General features: G+C 41.9%; 1 protein-coding gene across 1 annotated transcript in view; it reads left to right on the forward strand.

Moving 5' to 3' along the window:
• The first annotated feature begins 8,803 nt into the window (after positions 1-8,803).
• Positions 8,804-20,257, forward strand: part of LOC124290289 (high affinity cGMP-specific 3',5'-cyclic phosphodiesterase 9A-like) — a 109,494-nt gene continuing 98,040 nt past the window's right edge. Inside the window, exon 1 of the mRNA XM_046727003.1 lies at positions 8,804-8,961. The gene's annotated coding sequence lies outside the window, so the exon portion shown is untranslated. The remainder of the gene's footprint in view (positions 8,962-20,257) is intronic.

A 20,257-nucleotide genomic window follows, 5' to 3' on the forward strand; every position in this document is an offset into this window, starting at 1 on the left:
TGACGGAAAAGGGCGTGTTACTCGCTTTTCACGTTAACGTTGATAATATCTGTGGGGTGTTCTAAATGCGCAATACATTGTCAGTGTCGTGCTCGCTAATAGGTGTGTTTGGTTAATCCAGCGAACAAATAGCGGAACTTCATACTCAAATGGGTCTTTTACTGTTGGTTTATGTCTTTGAAACTGTCAGTTTGAGCGACGTGCAACTTAACGCTGTTCTGTGATGCTTTGATGCGATTGTTGCTTGAAAAAAATATTTTCATTTACAAAATGAATTTATGAAATTATTTGTGAAATTGAAACATAAAAAGTCATTCAATAATAAAGAATGACGTTCGTGTTTCTGCAGCTTTTCGAATTGCACCGCACCCAGTCTGTTGTCATTAAACCAGAAATACGTATGTGTGGCGTAAACAAAGCGAACATCTGCAAGATGTTATGAACAAGAAGTGCAGTGCTTGGGTTATCATCCTGTAAAGATGTACAATAGTTTCCGGAATAAAATAATTGTAATTTTACAGCAAGGCCACACACCCAGATCATAAACATACACTGGAGAGCAAAACATGCTTTTCCTCTCAGTTCGTTTTATCATGTGTTTGATTTTCAAGATATCTCGAGTTACCAATATTATATTCCGAAACTAAACTGTAATGGCGCGTATTCGCCAGGGGCGGTGCGTTAGTCTAGTAGTTAAAGTGTTCACTCGTCACGTGGTAGACTTATACTAGGTTGATTCCCACATGGGTACAATGTGTGCAGCCCACTTTTGGTATGCAGCGGCGACTTTGCTGGAACATGCTGCTAAATGCGGCATAAACCTATAACCCGTGAAGATCCGGGTAAGAATATTGATCTTCAGTAACCCATGCTTGTCCTAAGAGGCGACTAACGGGATCGTGTGGCTATCCGCCGCCCTGGTTAAAGTGGAAGAAAAGTGCAGGTCTCAGACGTAAACCACATCAAGTGAATAGGTATGGTGTTGACAAACCCGGAAACCTAATAGGCGCCTACTGAGATTTCACCCCACAATCATAGCTTCCTGTTATGTCAAGGAAGCAGCTGTGCACTGACCAAGTTGGCTACCCTTCCTGCCTAAAAAAATATAATAATGTTTCTTTCTTGAAGAATGTTGTGTACTTCACATGAAGTATATACCCGTGAAGGTCCGGGTTAGAATTGATCTTCAGTAACCCATGCTTGTCGTAAGAGGCGACTAACGGGATCGGGTGGCTAGGCTCGCTGACTTGGTTGACACATGTCATCGGTTCCCAATTTCGCAGATCGATGCTCCTGCTGTTGATCACTGGATTCTCTGGCTGGTCCAGACTCGATTATTTACAGACCGCCGCCATATAGCTGGAATATTGCTGAGTGCGGCGTAAAACTAAACTCACTCACTCACACTCACCAGTATGACACGATTAAAATCAGGGTTGCCTGGTTCATACCTTCTGGATAATGCTGATTATGGCACAAGATTGTTTTTAACTTAGTCCCCCTTAGGCGAGTAGCAAGCCATTTTTTTTTTCGTGTAAGCCCATAGGTTGCAAAGCTTTATATTTAGATAGTATTGTGGGCTTGCTCAACCTTTTTTAGTAACAATGTGTAAGCCCGGGCCTTTTTCATAATGGTAGCTACGCCGCTGCCCTTCTTGATATAATGATTGCTGGGATATTGCTAAAAGCGACGTAAAACCACACTCACTCTTGAACAGTTTGAGAGGCATTCTAGAAGTTGTAAGCAATAGGATTGACACGTCTTTATGGATGATCAACTTCTTTAATTACAATACCGACGTTTCGGTATAGATCAAACGTCATTGTAAATACCGTGAATCAGTGCGGTTTCTCTACCACACAGGGGGCGGTTGGGTAGCCTAGTGGTTAAAGCGTTGGCTCGTCACGCCGAAGACCCGGGTTCGAATTCCCACATGGGCACAATGTGTGAAGCCCATTTCTGGTGTCCCCCCGCCGTGATGTTGCTGGAATATTGCTAAAAGCGGCGTAAAACCAAACTCATTCAGTCAGTCTACCACACAGACATTAGAGTCAAATAACTGAAATACTGTTCACTGCGGCGTAAAAGAACACTCATTCGATCCCATTGTCTCGTTTAGCGTCAAATGAAGAATAGTTCACTGAAGAAGTCCACAGTCCTCGCACTCCAGATATAGTTGAGTAAGTGAGTGAGTGTGGTTTTACGCGTCTTTCAACAATATTCCAGCACTATCACGGCGGACACACCATAAATGGGCTTCACACACTCTTGCCATTTTGGAATCGAACTCGAGCCTACGGCGTGACGCGCGAACGCTTTTACCACTAGGCTACCTCACCGCCCCTACAGGTGAGGTGAGGTGAAATCGGGTTTAACGTCGTGCTTGAGAATATTTCGCTCATATGACTGACTGAGTTTGGTTTTACGCCGCTTTTAGCAATATTCCAGCAACATCACGGCGGGGGACACCAGAAATGGGCTTTACACATTGTGCCCATGTGGGGATTCGAACCCGGGTCTTCGGCGTGACGAGCCAACGCTTTAACCATTAGGCTACCCCACCGCCCCTCGCTCATATGACGACGTGCATGCGTGTGTATATGTATGTGCGGCTGCTTGTACTAGCCCAGACTGAAGCTGGTTTTATAGTGCTAGCCCACTGAGATACCATGCCGCAGTGAAGCATGAATACCCCACTCAGACACATTACACTGACTCCGAGCCGACCAGTCCTTGTTGTACCCAGTAATGCCGAGCGCCAGGCAGGGACCAACAAGTACCATATTTTAACGTCTTTTGGTACGACGCGGTCGGGGATCGAACCCGCGACCTTCCGCTCTCCGGGCGGACGCTCTAACCACTACACCACGGAGGCGGTCCCACCGCCCCCACAAGATAGCTGAGGTTAAGCTGTTATAGCTGTGTACATCAGGTTAACTAGTCTGCCTTATCTTGTAATTTGCGGAGGTCCATCGATTTTTGGGAGCCAGGGTTTGGCTTTAACTGAAGACCGGCGCGCGGGTTGTGTAAAACATGCATCACGTCAAATGCAGATGTTGCATCGTGGCTCATATTACGTCACTGGTGCAGTCTGGTCAATTTCCCGGGCGTATTGTCCTGACAAAATGTTTGTAAAATGACTCACCGTGTCAACTGGGCAACAACAGTTCTGAAAGTAAGTGACTGAGTGAATATAGTTTGGTGCCGCAATCGTTTCATTTTTTCCTTTTATGCGTCTCTGTGGAAGGTCGAGTCTCGTGAACACTAAGTGAACTTTGACCGCCTAATCTAAAAGCATGTTGAGTGAGCTCTTGAGCCAATCAGCTGGCAGCTTTCATAGGCGACTTCACTTTTTGTACTTCGATTTCCGAAATTTCACTTTGTTGAAATGAAACCCCTTACTGAGCACGAATATCTCTTTGAGTGTTTCCATTTCTGGCCAGGCGTTGGTGAAAGGGTTGGTTTGTTGTTGAACGTCGCGCTCAGTAATATTCCAGCTATATGGAAGCAGTCTGTAAATGATCGAGTCTGGACCAGACAATCCAGTGATCAACAGGATGAGCATCGATCTGCGCAATTGGGATACGATGACATGTGTCAACCAAGTCAGCGAGTCTGACCACCCGATCCCGTCAGTCGCCTCTTACGACAAGCATGGGTTGCTGAAGATCAATTCTAACCCGGATCTTCACGGGTGGGGGTGAAAGGAAGAAGACACGACAGGTTGTATCAAAAATCCACAGCCACACAATACAATCTTAATGTAACTTTCCCCTCTCTTTTGTATTTATCGTTACGAGAAATATAAACTGAATTATTCTAGTGTGGGCGCTTCGCTCACTCGTACCGATTTTAGAAGCCTCGACGCTGATTGCTGTCCAACTGTCATCAAGGTTATATGAGACTATTTTTAATTCAAATTGTATTTCCAATTATTTTCAATACTTGCCATTTCATAAACAGCAAAGTGAATCTCAAATGCAATGCCGTCAGTCCTACCAGGCTTATTAACAAGCATGTATTCAAATGCCATTTAATCATATTAAGTACGATGCCTCGTGTGTCTGCTTGTCAGATGATTAATTATTAGCTGACAGACGGGATGGGTGTATTTTTTCATCATCTGAAACTGAATCCTTTCGAAACGGATTTTCTCAGAATAGGATAATATTCGAGATTAAGCAAATATAGTGTGTTATCACTTGGGATTAATTTGTAACAAGATCTATATTATCTGTGAAATGATGATGTGAATGTTGATATGAAGTTGCAGCTATTATTAACAAAGACAGATTGGTACTTTGAAGAACAAAAGGTTATTGCATCTCCAATGAGAGAGAGAGGGGGGGGGGGGGTTGTTAAAAGAGAGTGAGGCAGTAGGTTGTTAGGAGAGAGAGAGGGGGTAGGTTGTTAGGAGAGACAACGAGAGAGAGAAAGAGAGAGAGTATTGGTTGTAGCAGTGTGATAATGTTCAGAAAGGTGATACCCCAGAGAACGTGCACACTGTTTCAAGGGACCACAAAGCCCACTCGGATCGCGTCGCAAGTTATCTCGGAAACTATTGAAGGAATCCATTTTTGGACTCATGTGATTGTCACGTGACAAAACATGGCCGCAGCTGCATATCCATTCCTCACCACTCGCCCCTTTCCGTAACCTCCACGAAGGTATTCGGCTTGTCCCTGAATAACACGAGTTGGTCACGAATGTATCCATTTGTCACCACTCGCTCCTTTCCATAACCTCCAAGAAGGTATTCGGCTTGTCCCGGAATAACACGAGTTGGTCACGAATGCTGTATAACCTTATTTTGAACATTCTTCCCATGATACACACATTATACAGAAAAAATAAAAATGGCATTTTTATCAATCAGAAATTCACTTGCTAAGCTCTAATAATTATGAAATAGAAACACTTATGCCTGCTTGCACTACATCCAATTAGCATCAGCCGAGTGTGAATACAAATATTTTTAATACAGGTGACATCTGGTGCGGAATTGGGATTTCCGATTGCTAATAACCATTTTGTATCATATCTGCGTTTTCTGGTTTTTAATCATATTTCGTGTACTGCCGTCATGTTGAATATAAACAATGTACAACGGCTGAACTCTCCATAACCTGACCGATACAGTCAGATGGCGAACTGACGGATATAACGAACTGACGATTTGTCTCGACCAATTTCTGTACAGTTTAGTCGAAATGCGCATAAAACCTACGGATATAACGAACTAAATTAGTAGTCCCTTTGAGTTCGTTATAACCTTAGTTTACTATATAGTGCAGGTAGTCATTGTCAGTGATATTTCATGTGAAACAGCAAATCAGCTTTTACATGAACTAATAGGCAGTGCTAAATTATGAGCGTGAGTTTTGAGTATGGTTTTACGCTACTTTAAGCAATATTCCAGCAATATCACGGCGAGGGACACTAGAAATGGGCTTCACACATTGTACTCACGTGGGGAATCGAACCCGGGTCTTCGGCGTGACGAGCGGACGTTTTAACCACTAGGCTAGCCCACCGACCGGCTACATCTTGAAATAGTTTAGATGTTGTCGTCAGAACTATAAACTAAGAGTAATTTACTAATATGTTTTTTTAAAACAAGCAAGGTTATCCAAATACCATATCTTCAGGAAAAAGGACTTTGGACCTAAGGACTTTAAAACCGGGCCAAAAACCCAAATAGACATTTCAAAATTACATGGCTTGTGCCAGCAATCTGATGATGTATTCGAGCAAGCTCACAAAGTATCTCCTAACTCTCTTCTTCTGGCTCCAGATTGTGCAATTTGCGAGGAATAAAAAACAATATGTCGTGCATGGCGTCAGTAATGACCTCATCAGACTTGATAACGTCCATCTGCCTGCCCCTCCGTACTCTTAACTCCAGCGTTTGATAGATTGGTGTATCACCCAACAGCTCTTTGTTCATCCAGCAGTGTTAAAGATTTTGTCTGGTTTATCGTGTCAAATTTGTACCGAGTCGTGACAAAGACTGGTGTTATTTGCCTTGAAAACAGAATAATTCAATTTACTAGAATGAAGGTAACATTTTAAGATATAACCCTTTAAACTTTATGAAAGATTTCTAATTAAATTTATACATGAGTCAGTTTGATACACATGTTTTCGAATTTCTTTAAACAATAACTGCATATAACTGTCCATTTTCTTGCAAGGGAACAACTGTTGCCGAGTATATTTTATTTTAGGTGTCGTATATTGACACCTGCGCACTGTGAACATATTCTCGATGTTCATTTATTGCTTATCGCCACGTTCAGCAATATTCTGCAAATCATCGAGTCTGGACCAGGCAATCCAGTGATCGACATTATTAGCATTTATCTACGCAATTGGGTTACGACGGGTTGCATTAATCAAGTCAACGAGCTTTACCACCCGATACCGAAAGTCGCCTTTCGAAGATGGGTTGGGTTGATGACCAATTCTAACCCTGATATTCACAGATATCTACTCTTGGTGTTAATGAGTGAGTATGAGTGAGTATTGTGACATTCGTAGCAATATTCCAGCGGTATCACCAGAAATGGGCTTCACAATTTATTATTATTATTATTATTATTATTATTATTATTATTCACAATTTGTGGCCACGGGGAATCGAACCCAGGGTTAGGGCGTGACGAGCAAACAACTAGGCTAATCCGACCTCTTCCTCTCGATGTTATCTAGAAGGCTACGCTGGTTTGTTTGGGTTTTTCTAAGCCGCACTTGGCAGGATTCCAGTTAAATACTCGAGTCTGGGCCAGACAATTCAGTGACTGATATTATGATCATCGGTCTTCCCACCTGGGATAAGATGATCTGCATCAACCGAGTCAACAAGCCTCTGACGGTAAGCATGGATTGCTGAAGATCATCTCTAACCCGGATCTTCACGTGTACGCTGAGCTCTTTCTGGCGCCAATTCTTTCTGACGAACTGGAGGCGTTGAGGTAGACAAGTGGTTACAGTGTTCGCTTGTCACGCCGAAGATCCGGGTTCGATTCCCACATGGGTACAATGAGTGAAGCCCATTTCTGGTGTCCCTGGGCGGGATATTGGAGGAACATTGGTAAAAGCGGCGTAAAACTACACGCACTCACTTTGGGGAACTGAGTGAGAATACCACCACTTTGAACCCGCGCATGGTGCTGAGGGACAAACCATTGCAGTTAATGTGAATCTGTGATTCGGCCACCATTGGTTCCTGCTGCGCAAAAGGGTAAGAATTCTGCACGGGGAAATCGCGACCCTCTGGACCATAAATTAATGGTGAAACGAAGAGGTATAACCAGATTGGTGAAAACGGCGGAAACGAAGACCACGCAACACCATCAAGACTTCAGCAACGACGACGGAAGCGGTGTCTTCTAGTGATAAAACGTGCCTTTCGATTAATTTCCCTAGGATGGTCCAGCTTCCTCACAGAATACTTAACGCTATGACCATCGAAAACAAATGAAGCACAAAGAAGACATATTAAAGCTGTTAACAAGGTCGGATGTACTGTTGTAAAGTGACTGGCAATCTATAAATATGCCTTTGAAATATGTAACTCCGCATCCCAATGACTCTGATCGTTGCTCGTACTGCCATTGTCGATTATATACTGGCGACCTCGGTGAAGCTGGAATATTACTTACTTTGGCAAAACACAAAATTAATGTATTTTTGTCTAAAATGTTATCTTACAGAGCCAACTGCTATCTTGGTATGAACTTTTGCACAGCCATTAATAAATCTAATTCAATAGTTAATTCCCATTCTGTTGGTAAACAGGGGCGGTGGTGTAGCTTAGTGGTTAAAGCGTCCGCTCGTCACGCCGAAGACCCGGGTTCGATTCCCCACGTGGGTACAATGTGTGAAGCCATTTCTGTTGTCCCCCCTGCTGTGATATTGCTGGAATATTGCTAAAAGCGGCGTAAAAGCACTCACTCACTCTTGGTAAACGAAGCAAACTCTTATCAATCATGATTGAGCTTCCGGGATAGAACTGGTTACCGTCTACCTATCATTACTCGGTTTTGGGTAAACATAACAGTCTCAAATCTATGTGACTGAAACAATGCCAATGGGACTTTAAAATAAACTCACCCAATCACTCACTTTAAGCAGAATAGATGATCAATATTTGTGTCGCGGTCGATTACGGGTCATCGTGTGGGGAAGTGCTCATGATATCAACCCTTCTTTTTCTGGACGCTGTTATGAACACGCTGGGAGTGGATGAGTTTAGCTTTACGCCGCTTTTAGCTATATTCCAGCAATAGCACGGCGGGGACACCAGAAATGGTTTCACCCACGGAACCCATGTGGGGAATCGAACCCGGGTCCTCGGCGTGACATGCAAACGCTTTAACCACTAGGCTCCCTATTTACACACTGAGTGAGTGAGTGAGTTTGGTTTTACGCTGCTTTTAGCAATATTCCAGCAATATCACAGCAGGGGACACCAGAAATGGGCTTCACACATTGTACCCATGTGGGGAATCGAACCCGGGACATTGGCGTGACGAGCGGACGGTTTAACCACTAGGCTACCCCACCGCCCCCTATTTACACACTGTATCATGAAGAGGGAGTATGGCGTTAAACAACAAACAAACTCAGTAAACAAATCTATCACGGTATTGGGGTCCATCCTGTCAAGTGACAACTTTCCGGTTACGGAATGAACTCAGCGAAGCATTACAAGTGTCACCGAAAGTCCGGATGTGCAGTTTAGCTTTGTTAGCAATAAACGTGAGTAAATACATTGAAAATATGTTGTCTGTGACGGGTAACATGCGACAAGGAATGTCACGTACATGCACGAGCTGTGTCACGTGTTAACGTATGCTAATTAACTCGGGACATGACGTAGGTTGTGGTTTGTCAAGCATTTCCTGGTAGCTTCAACAACACATGGGATTATAGGAGAAAAACAACGGGAAGGAAATTGTAAGTATTCTCAATGTCCCATGTGTTTAGTTAATAATATTAACACGAAATACAATGGCTTGAACGGACAAAGACTTATGTACATCGCAAACATCAACATATTTGTTAGTGTTAGACGAGCACAGTGAACTTGCTCCCAACACCCGCACCCAACCGCTGTGAGTAGATTATATTACAACAGATGGCGCCCCTCGGCATTCAGGTTCTCATTGTCTTTACATCTCTTGGTTGAAATTTCGACACTATTACCTGGCTCGAAATATTCTCAATTCGAATTCGAGATACCGATACACCGTGTTCGTTGCCCACGATGTACTTTTATATCATTTTGGTCCTCGATATGAGGGGGCGGTACTATGTAAGAGGTGCGGCGAGGTAGCCTAGTGGTTAAAGCGTTCGCTCGTCACGCCGAAAACCCGAGTTCGATTCCCCACATGGGTACAACGTGTGAAGCCCATTTCTGTTGTCCCCCGTCGTCATGTTGCTGGAATATTCGTAAAAGCGGCGTAAAACTAAATTCACTCACGCACTCATTGGTATGTGCTCGTACTATATGTAAGCACAATAATATTCAGCTGACGTTAAACTCAACGTGCTATACTATAACTTACTCCTCGATAAGCCTACCCCAAGAATGAACTCGAGGCAGGTTTCTCAATCTACAACCTTGTGTGTAGGCTCGTCTAAATCACGGTGGCACGGTTGAGTCAGTGGTCTGAAGTACTGCTTTTCTCAGTGAAGGGTTGCGTCCCTCAGATCTACCAGGATCCTCTGAACTTTTGCGCGATCCCAATACCCAGACCGAAAATTAGTCTGTCGACAACTATCTATCACGAAGCTTACCTTACCTTAGTTGTATAATAACAATAATGTTTGGTCGTGGTTCGAATCTGAGAATCGCACTGACAATCCTTGCTTTGCTATCATCATGCCCTCCTCGAGGGTGTCAGGTGATAAGCACTGACAACTTGTGCCAGTCAAGGACCGTGATATATGTGGAAATATATTAAAAAAGGCGTTACCCCATCTACTCGAACAGTTACACTATTCGACTTTGCTTTTCAACACTATTTGAGAGTGGTTTGTAAACACATGCAGCACGATGAACATGAAATATAATCGACTCTGCTTTTAGCAAAGATTTCTTATGACTATGGAAATGTTTTTTGTCATACACATTTGTTAAGGTCATTCCCTAGATATAAGCAGTTCACACTTGTCACAAGTGTTGAGGATACTTCATACAGGCAAAATGACTATGTCCAACATATTATTGCTTTTGTTTTGCCTGCTTTTAGCGCAAATCCATCGGTCCTCCTGCTAGAGTAACTGATCATGACCTTCGTCAAAGGGAAGCTACTCTAAATCTAGTCGATAAAACGCCATGTTTGTTTCGGGTCTGCCTGTTCTGTTTATAACGTTACGAAGTACACTCAGTCATATGCTTACACATCGTCAAATGAAACAAGGTAAATTTCGGATATATTTCGCCCTCAAACAACTATTTTAAGTTGGAGAAAAATTTCAAGGCTGTAGAGCCCAAAGCACAGATATGGAAGCTTGTGTCCTCTCAAAATCGTTTCGCATAGCATATTATGTCCAAACCAGCCCATACTTGTAAAAAGTTGAAGCTACGTCCAAGATATTTTTTAGACTGCTGTTTTGATAATGGTAACACTTATTGCAGTGGTTTCTCTTGATTCAAGATGTCTAGATATTCTGACTCCGATTGACATGTTTGTAAACACTGAAAGTAGTCTACCTACCTTACCTTTCATATTTGCATCTTTATCCGTAGATGATCCCAACGGATGCCGTTTTCATCCGTTGGTTGCCGAGAAACCTAACCTTATAATATATCAGAGTATCCCGAAAGTCTCTGTATGATTATGTTATATCCAAACCGTATTGGGAGAACTGCCCAAGGCAAATCCGAACCCGAAACTTGGTGTGTAGAGTTGTGTACCTTGGTTTCGAGGATCCTGGGTTCGAATTCGCTAAGAGTATGACCTTTTGATTGTCATACACTGTAGCTGTAGTTCTCCAAAAATGGAAAATGTCTTCCACTTGCGACACTGTATGTTTCTTTCTTTTCAGTAACTGAAACACCGTCACAAATACCCGTGCAATAAAACACAACTTAGTCATCGATAATAGCAACGTATAAACCGACGGGTGCTTCCCCTCATCATGGCGTCAAATAGTCACAGCTTCAATGTTATCTGAAATGTTTAATGGTAGCAGAGGCCAAATCATGCAACTATTATTCACGGATCTCGTTATCAGATCTATTTGCGTAACGTTGTTGCTTCAGGAACGGGTAGACCTATCCAAATATTAGTGTACATATCTGTGTCTGACGATTATGTCGCCCCCGCTGATGTTGAGTTCGTTACCTGGGAACCGCGCGGGGCAAAGGACTTGTAGGCCGTAGTCGATCTCACAATAAGCTGAAGCTGCAACAGCGATTTAACTAAATCCTTTGTCATCAAGTCAGGAACAAACTGATGACGTTGCTGTCTGATTCAAGAACAATTTAGTGAGATGCTTCTGTCTCTCACATGCAGTTTTATGACGTTGCTGTTTACGACAATTCCAATGAGTTGACGTCACTGATTACGTCATAAACAAAAGTTGGTAGCGTAGCTCTCGAGTGAATTGTCTATTTTAGAATTGTCTTTCACTTTGTGTGTGTCGTATGTATTTTCAAAGTGTATACAGCATAATCTTTTGTGGTTTGGGTACAACGAATAGTTTAAAACAATATCATTATTAAATGAGAAAGGTGCGTAAAGAAATACACAACGAAAACGTGTCGAATTACGTTGACATCAAGTACATCAAAATGAGAGATTCCGAAGGTGTTAACGAACCTGTATCGATTTCAAAGATCAGTTGTAAGATCGATTAAAGATTATGTTAACGACATGTCTAATACAAATTAAGCAAACTGATAGATTGATATGTCTGTCCCCTTAGAGAATATTCTTGAACCGACATGCAGACATTTCCTTCTGTATTCTAAAGGGTTGGGTTCAAGATTAAGGGGCCTTAATAATCACTGTATTTATGAGTGTTTGGGTATTCCAAGGGTATCCCAGCCGTGTTAAAACGCCATTTCAGGAATACTGGTGAAAAACGTACAAATAGCTTTAAAATCATTCGGCTTCCACAGATATCAGTCGCTAAAACTGGACAGTTAGCTCCCTTCGTTCCATGATCCACTGAGTTCGAATCCCTGATCTTTGATTATGTGACCTTCAAACAAGAATCATAGGTTTCATGAAAACGATAAATGTTAGAGCTAAGAACTATTTTGCTTTGCCCATTTCTGATGTCACCCGCCGTGATATTGCTGGAGTATTTCTAAAAGCGGCGTAAAGCTAAACACACATCTCTCACAATTACGACAGCATGGAGCCATGTTATATAACTGTTGTGATACATCGGCCAAACCATATACTTGGCTCCTCGCTACCTATGCTTGTCATAAGAGGCAACCGTGGCAATTGTAGTCAGGCTGATTGGTTGATAGGATGTGTCACCGGACACTGGTCATAATATCAATCACTGGTTGGTTGGATTTTAAAAAATTTCAATCGTTTCAAAACAAACAAACAAACAAACAAAACACGTGAACAAGGCAGAAATTCTCGCTCCTTCCGCAGTATCCGACTGTATATCCAGTGTGTGCGATGTAACCGGGCCTATATGACGTATGCGACTGCACCTTACGCTGTTTTGGTAGACTGTTTTTATCCGGGTTCTAGGTTTACTGTAGCTCGCAGGAATTAAGCATCATTCCCAGTCAGCCTCTTGTCAACGGAGGCTGATACTGAGGAAGAGATAACGGAGACGAACACAGGATGTGGTTGGGCGTGACGCGGATACATTCTCGTGACATTTGATTTGTACTTCTGGTCCTTCTGAAAGTAACGTGGCCCTCGGTCTTACAGGGATGGAGATACGTACCATTTAAACAGCAACTCTACCAATAGACACATACATACATACATACATACATACATACATACATACATACATACATACATACATACATACATACATACATACATACATACATACATACAAATACATACATACATACATACATACATACATACATACATATACATACACGCAATACATACAACTTTTTGTCAAAATAACTAGGAGATAAAGGAATACATGACGCCACACTCTCTCACATACATACCTATCTACATCTTGTAAATATTTTATCAAAGATAAATTACGATACAAATTACATACATACAAAAATAACCAGATACATATGATGCATGCATAAGAATACGCAATGTCATTAAGAAAGTGGGAATATGTAACATAAGTAATTTTTGTGAAATACACTTTGAGAATATTTATTGCCTCACCTTGAGAGTGTAGGTTCGAATCCGGAATGGGACTCCAAAAGTACTACAATCTGAATTTACTGAGAAAGTGTAAACCCAAGTTTGGCCTAGGTTGGATACATAGATGACAGAGATGAAAGCCACATGGACAGGTACATGGATAGGTAGATGGGTAGGTAGATGGAAAGGTAGATGGGTAGGTAGATAGGTAGGTAGGAGAAACGTCCTCGCGCTTTAACTATGAATGGGGGTATAGAGAGATGCAGAATCTATTTGTCAGCTAATTTAGATATATGACTATTTTACAATTTCGCCAAGCAGGCAAACACCCATGACCTTCTACTGCATCCTTCAGGCGTAGACCCAAACTAACCCGAAACGACATAAGATATAGGATATAAGTGTTAAATGTGATCTTCAAGCCCAATCCATGAATATAACAAGCAGTCAGAATCGATTTCTGTCCATTGAGTGAGTGAGAGTGAGTATGGTTTTACGCCGCTCTATAGCAATATTCCAGCAATATCACGGCGGAGGACACCAGAAATGGGCTTCACACATAGTACCCATTTTGGGAATCGAACCAGGGTCTTCGGCGTGACGAGCGAACGCTTTAACCACTAGGCTACCCCATCACCCCTTCTGTCCATTGACTGTCCACTGTCTGTTTGTGGCATATATCGTGATAACCGTGCACATTATACATGTATTCTGTATGTGTGTCAATATATATGTGGGGCGGTGGGGTAGCCTAGTGTTTAAAGCGCTCGCTTGTCACGCCGCAGACACGGGTTCGATTCCCCACGTGAATACAATGTGTGAAGCCCATTTCTGGTGTCCCCCGCTGTGATATTGTTGGAAGACTGCTAAAAGCGGCGTAAAACCATACTCACTCAATATATATGTTCCAGTTAGTCTGACCATATGGTGTTATATACTTAACTTTTCTACAATGTTTATGTTGGTTCAAATCGACTTAGATACATCATATACTGAGAATCTCACCTGTATATATATTTTTCATTTTATAATTTCTTTATTTTTTTTGCATTTGTACATAGTTGCACATGTTTATAAATTGTCTATATAAACAAAAGGTGACAAGATGACCAGAATTTAGTTAATTGGTTTAGATGTCCGTACATTTTTGCTGTGTATTTCGTGAAGTAATAAAAGCATGTGAGTTCTTCCTGAATAATCAGAAAATTTATTGTTTTTTTATATGTTCTGTTTTTGAAAATAAATTGTTTGCATACAATTATTAAAATATTTATTGGTCCAAAAATTTGGTAGCATCTTTTGATGCATACTATATTCAACACGAGTCGATACAAGGTTAAAACTCCCAGGCTTACTCACAGGCTTACGCTTTCGATAAGTATGTTTAACATTCCGTTGAATGTCGAGTCGGAAATATATGCTTCCATTCTTCCACAAAGTTTTGGTTTCCAAGAAGTAACAAGACTCCAACTTCAGTAGTGATGTCATTGGATTCTGACGTAATGTAATCGATGACGTCACAGTGGCCTTCAATGTATCATTGGAGCGATCACTCTCCTACCCAGAGTTCCATGCGGCAAGCCAGCATTATGTTAAGTCATCGCTGTGCCGGAGTGTGTGATGAGCGATATCAGAGATAGCTTGGTCTGAAATACTCAAGTGAAGGAATGTGTAGGTTAAGTATTAAGATGATTTTAGCATTATTTCTGTCACATCACATTGTACCCATGCTATGATTCGAGTTCGTGTCTCCGGCGTGACGAGCCAAATACCGGCTACATGACCTGCGGGGCGGTGAGGTAGCCTAGTGGTTAAAGCGTTCGCCCGTCACGCCGAAGACCCAGGTCCGATTCTCCACATGGGTACAATGTGTGAAGCCCATTTCTGGTGTCCTCCGCCGTGATATTGCTGGAATGTTGCTTAAAGCGGCGTAAAACCATATTCACTCACATGACCTGCCCTAAATTACATGAGTGTTGTGGCGAATAAAGACTAGCAAAAATAGATTTGTCCAGGATGTTACCCCTATTTTCTTTTTCAACGTACATGAACGTCACATAAACACATTGTCATGACGTCATGGCTATATTAATAACAGCAACAAGATGTTTGGTCACGCCATAGACCCAATGATTGTAACTTTTATATGTCAACAATTAGTTCCACGAATGTAGGCTTTCATATTGAAATACATCGCGATTACATAAAACGAACAATGTGTATAATTTGTACGCATTTCCAGTCAATAAATCTTCAAATGAAATGTCATCTCCACGAGATCAATAGACGTGCCAACGTATTAATTGTAGAATCTGCCAAACACGATCGTTAATACGGAGTTATATGAAAGGAGATCTGCGACACATATATGACGAACCGGAGCCTACAGAATAATTCTATTATATATGTCCGATATATTATCATTAGCCACCTGGCAAAGATCGATATCAGTGACGGACCTGAGGAAGAAATACATATCATTTTACTGGGTTTATTCATCAATAAAATGCTTTATTGGCCTGTTGTGGACATGTGCTCGAGAATGCTCTTTATAGTGTGGGCAATATAGGTGTGGTTGATATGGGAATATACTTCACTGACAATAGTGTAGGGGCATGTGACAACAAGCTGTCGACTGACTGACGGATGACATTGGAAGTGTCTATTTCATACCGGGTCACGGCGAGCGGGCTGTCTGCTAGCTGGAGACAGAAGTAAATTGTCTTGGGGCCCCGTTGATGGGGGCGTACTTCTCAAATCGAGAGGGGTCTTAAACACTCACTAAACTTTTGTACTTTATTTATTCGTTTTCTTCCTATTGAGATTGTTTGTTCACTTTCCCATTCCAATTTGTTTGTTGACAAAATTGTATTTTATGTTCCTCTGGGGCTCTGGTCTTGGGCACCATGATTCAGTATAAATGTTTGTGTCCCTTAGCCGTTCCATAAACTATCTTGGTTCGAATCCAGACACATCCTGATTATGTTTCCAGGTTTCCCTGTACCACGCCAGTGCTCGTGGCTTTCGCTTAAGTGGTTGGGGTTTGCACCGCTTTTAGCAATATTCCAGCAATATCACGGCGGGGGACAACAGAAATGGGCTTCACACAATGTACCCATGTGGGAAATCGAACCCTGGTATTTGGTGTGACGAGCAAACGCTTTAACCACTAGGCTACCATACCGCCTCGCTAAAGTGGTAAAGTGCCGATATGTGTAAGACATCAAGTTTTTCTATCACATTGTTACATAATTGAAACACTGTTCTCTGTTCATTTTGGGGTAGCCTTGTGGTTAAGTCGTTCGTTCGTCTCGCCATAAGCTCGTGTTCGCATCCTGATGTTGAAATGTTGCGTGGCGTATCCTGTTGTAGCGCTAAAAGCAGCTCAAAACAACACTCACTTCATTTTATTCATTTTGTTTATTCACCTGCTCGCTCTCTCCATTCTCGTCGTGTGTTCACATTTATTCATCGGCCACGTGGGTGTTGTGCTTTACTGAGCTGAGACATATCTGAAATATTTGTAAGATGTGTAAATTCTTTCCCAAGAAGGGGCGGTGGGGTAGCCTAGTGGTTAAAGCGTCCGCTCGTCACGCCGAAGACCCGGGTTCGATTCCCGACATGGTTACAATGTGTGAATCCCATTTCTGGTGTCTCCCGCAGAGATATTGCTGGAATATTGCTAAAAGCGGTGTAAAACCATACTCACTCATTTTCGCCAAAAAGAACGAAGCCTTCACTTCGTTACGCATATTTTGTCGACAAACCGCACGTGACTGATACAAACGTCACTCTGTGTAATTAATATTCACTGCTCGCTCTAGACTCTGAGCAGAACATATCAATAAAGGTCGGTGTGGGCGACAAGACGTCTTCTATTCAAGCCAGTTAGCCTTTTCAAAAAGGGACACCCGCTGTCTCAATTCCATTTCTAATTAATTTTCGTTTTAGGACTGCGTTTGAGTAGGCCTACTCGGCATTGCGATGCCAGCATCAAATGTGCGTATTTTGACAAATGAAACTTCTCCAACATATTTGATGTGCTAACATTAATCTGCATTCGTCTGTGTGAATACATTGTTAAAGTGAAATTGTAATTATGCCGCATTTACCATTTACTCACAGCGGTTGCGGAATCAAACCCGGTCCTGGGACATGGCCACAGCGCTACCAGATCGTCGCCATTTAACTGCAGGGATGGTGGGGAAGCCAAGACGTTAAGCGGCTGCTCGTCTCGCCGAAGACCGGTTCGACTCCCCATGTGGGTACAATGTGTGAAGCAAATTTCCGTTGTCCCCCGCAGTGATATTGCTGGAATATTGCTGAAAGCGGCGTAAAACATACTCACTCACTCACTCACTCTGAATCAACTGGTGCCATTTTTCTTAAATGATTCGACTTCATTTCTTAACTACCTGGATAAGCCACATATGATTGACACAAACGACGCTTGACCATAGCAATTTGAATCGCTCGTGACTCTTGACACCCTCCATAGCAATCCATTTAAAGGTAAATCTGATAATTTGCGATGATTTTCCAATTTAAATAAAAACCTCGTCATACTGTAAGAGAAATTCAATAATATGTGTCGAAAGAAATTACTTCTTCTCTAAACTTTCAAAATAAAAAAAACAAACTTTTTATATCGTTAAAGGGAATTTAATCAATACCGACAGGCATGGCTTTCTCTTCCTCTGATCGCAAATTAACCTTTTTAGAGGACAAATTGCACATAATTATACCATGGTTGGCGGCAAGATCAAAGACGCCGACTGTTATCAATGACATAATCGATGATGATGTATATTACCTGGATGTCACCAACACTTCAACAAACTGTATGCAGGTGTAAACATGTTCCTGTTCTTATATTTGTTCCTGTGAGAAACCAAACCATGTAGATTCTGAATAATAGTGCTGATGTGTAGGAATTCTTTGGAATGCGTTTGGTATAATCGATCGCTCCTTTGAAATTCTTTTCAAATAGTACTACTTTTTTAACTGGATATAAATCAGACAAATATGATGTTGATTAATAGCACTTCTTTTAATTCCATATGTGTGTGAGTGAAGTTTTACGCCGCTTTTAGCAATATTCCAGCAATATCACGACGGTATACACCAGAAATGGGCTTCACACATTGGACCCATGTGGGGAATCGAACACGGTTCTTCAGCGTGTCGAGCAAACGCTTTAACCACTAGGCTACCTCGCCGCACCTCTTTTACTTGATAGTAGGATGGAGAGAATTAAAATGGAAGTATAACATCGTCCAAATGTTGTTGCCGAGTGTTAAACATCCGTGATCAGCAGTGTTAACCCTTGCCTGCTGAAGGTCTCAGCCCTCCCGATTGAGTTCATGTCAATCCCCTAGTTTGCTTTCAGGGCAGTTCCGCATAATTAACTCGAACTCCTCAAAGCGATTTTGTATCATGGGTTATAATAATCGCCCCAGATTAGTTCATGGCTCTAATTAGTTTTCATGTTTCTCACGCACGAACACACATGGAACTCTAAACACAAACAGACAAACGCGAGCGTCTTATCATACACATACGCGCATCTTAACTCACGCATTCGTGTCTATGAACACGCACGCACGAGTGAACCTTTATTTCACTCATTCTCAGCTAAATGCAAAATTTGAAAATTCAAATGTTAAAAAAAAGTATTCGGATATTGCAAGAAACTATTGATTTTAAAAAATACATCATCTAACGTTTTTGAATCCATCATTGGGGGACCCAAATCGTACCTCAAATTTAATCACTGAGTGCATAAATAATATGGGTAAACATCTTTGTAGTCAGATACGTTACGCGCCATATACCTGTTTAGTCTCAGATATGATACACTCGTCCAACTTCTGTATTAAAATAAGTCTTTTGTATGAAGAAGAGGTTCGTCCTTAATTTGGAAAAGTATACAGTCTATTAAAGACTGATCACAGAGGCTCATGCACAAATACAAACTTTTATTTTAAAAGACACCTTTTACAAATCTTAAAATAATAACAACACAACTGACTGAACTGTGATGAGCCGTTTAATCATAATGAGAACAGTATGAATCATACGTCAAAAGTATCACCCATGAAAACCAGTACAAGTTCTGGGTATATGAGAAATAATATACTCAAATTGCAATGAAATTCTGCAACTGTCAAAACGTAACGTATTTGATGAAATTTTAACTATAACTGAGTTTTTGTTGTTCGGAAACGAATGAGAAAATGCCTTTTCAATACATGTTACATCAGCTGATTTCCCAATGGCAATAGGGTCCTCAATGAAGCAAAGTACATCATCAAATGATCCAGATTTCATCAGAATGAGTTGGCCACTTGTATGTGTCAATGTTGCCCTTGCCTTGGGATTTCTCCAGGAAGGTTACTTTGGCATCACGGTTATCAGTGTCAACCTCAAGAACCTTCCCAACATACCATTTTCCATCGCAAGTAGCAGCAAGATATTTTCCAACAACTGGGATGGAAGGCAGTGAAGGTGACGAGACATCGGGTTCAGAAGCTGGTTGAAAAGTTTCCCCATGTCTCTGGGATACGGTCTGGGCACCATGGTGACAACGCCAACTTTTAAACAACTCGAGAGACTGACTGACTGAGTTTGGTTTTACGCCGCTTTTAGCAATATTCCAGCAACAGAACGGCAGGGGACACCAGAAATGGGCTTGACACATTGTACCCATGTGGGGATTCGAACCCGGGTCTTCGGCGTGACGAGCCAACGCTTTAACCACTAGGCTACCCCACCGCCCCACAACTCGGAGACATCCGGCACAGTAGCAAGAAACAATGTTTGAGAAGAGCACACCGTCTTTGATCAGAACTGCATGTTGTTTGCGTGTTCTTGGAACTACTTAGGCTTTCGACATTTTAGGAGCTGTGCAGTTTCCTCAATCT

The sequence above is a fragment of the Haliotis rubra genome, unplaced genomic scaffold (assembly GCF_003918875.1).
Source record: "Haliotis rubra isolate DU_JTF1 unplaced genomic scaffold, ASM391887v1 Scf460, whole genome shotgun sequence".
NCBI classification, from domain to species: Eukaryota; Metazoa; Mollusca; class Gastropoda; order Lepetellida; family Haliotidae; genus Haliotis; species Haliotis rubra.